Genomic DNA, 1,248 nt, shown 5'->3' with positions numbered 1-1,248 from the left:
GGGGGGTGGGGGTGAGGTGGCGTAGATAAATAGATCTCCCACAGATGGATGACGTTATGACAAAAACACTGCTGGGACACGTAGAAATACATGCATATTTTGAAGACAACTATAGCCCGGCTAGCTCAGTCGGTAGAGCATGAGACTCTTAATCTCAGGGTCGTGGGTTCGAGCCCCACGTTGGGCGTCACTATTTTCTTTTACAGGCATGCACTAAACATGAGATTATGAAATTACACTCTGAACTGGCATTGCTTTAACAAGCCACAATTTAGAGCTATTTTCATCTACTTCACTTCACAGCAAGAGCAGGAACCACTGACTGGCTAACAACCTAAATGTGTTGTACTCTTTGTTAGATAAGCTCTCATTCACACCCCTCACCCGCTCCAACTCAGACATTACACAACCAACAGCATCCCCTCCCCCTTGCCCCTCACTCATGTGTGTCAGCTAGTTAAGCAACAGAAGTTCAAGGAGGGGGTGGGGGTGGTTTAAACAGCAGCAACGTGGAGCTAAACACAAATTACTTATACATGTACATAGACATACATGACACAAAAACACTGTTTCTAATACAATAATAAACTGTTTCCGCCCGGTTTCGAACCGGGGACCTTTCGCGTGTTAGGCGAACGTGATAACCACTACACTACGGAAACTCTGACAAGCATGCTCTCCATGGGAGTTTACAAAGACTAACAACAGTATGCTGAGCAGCACTGATCACAGAGTTGTCTGCACTACACAACACTTTCAACAGACACTAACTGAGCCTCACCCACAGCTCTGATTGCTATGTGGTGTCCTGAAACATGGACAGCAACACTCTGCAGCAAAATATAAAACAATGCGTACTGTGTCAATAGCATGCGTTGGTGGTATAGTGGTTAGCATAGCTGCCTTCCAAGCAGTTGACCCGGGTTCGATTCCCGGCCAACGCAAGCTTTTCGTACTTTCAGATTGATTTTAATTCAATCAACAGATCTACTACCTCTTTTTATATAATTCAATATATTTCCATTCATCTGTCTTATCCCAGACCAGGTCACAGGGCATCAGGCTGAGTGAGGTACTCCTCCTTGGGACCCCCAAGGTGTTCCCAGGCCAGATGAGATTCATAATCCCTCCGGCATGTTCTGGGTCTGCCTCGGGTTCTCCTATCAGTCTGACATGCCGAGAAAACTTCTCAGAGGAAGCAACCTCAGCTGGCCCATTTGGATGCAAAGGAGCAGCGGCTCTACTCTG

The 1,248-nt window shown here is 46.4% G+C and overlaps 3 non-coding genes across 3 annotated transcripts; 2 read left to right on the top strand and 1 right to left on the bottom strand.

Annotated features, from left to right (window-relative positions):
* The first annotated feature begins 114 nt into the window (after positions 1-114).
* Positions 115-187, top strand: trnak-cuu. The gene has a single exon. It is a non-coding gene; the product is annotated as a tRNA-Lys (tRNA).
* A 402-nt stretch (positions 188-589) lies between these two features.
* trnav-aac lies at positions 590-662 on the bottom strand. The gene has a single exon. It is a non-coding gene; the product is annotated as a tRNA-Val (tRNA).
* Positions 663-872: 210 nt separating this feature from the next.
* trnag-ucc lies at positions 873-944 on the top strand. The gene has a single exon. It is a non-coding gene; the product is annotated as a tRNA-Gly (tRNA).
* Positions 945-1,248: the final 304 nt, after the last annotated feature.

Source organism: Plectropomus leopardus, unplaced genomic scaffold (assembly GCF_008729295.1).
Source record: "Plectropomus leopardus isolate mb unplaced genomic scaffold, YSFRI_Pleo_2.0 unplaced_scaffold9099, whole genome shotgun sequence".
NCBI lineage: Eukaryota > Metazoa > Chordata > Actinopteri > Perciformes > Serranidae > Plectropomus > Plectropomus leopardus.
The sequence above is the reverse complement of the archived record's forward strand: the minus strand, read 5'-3'. Positions and strand labels throughout refer to the sequence as shown.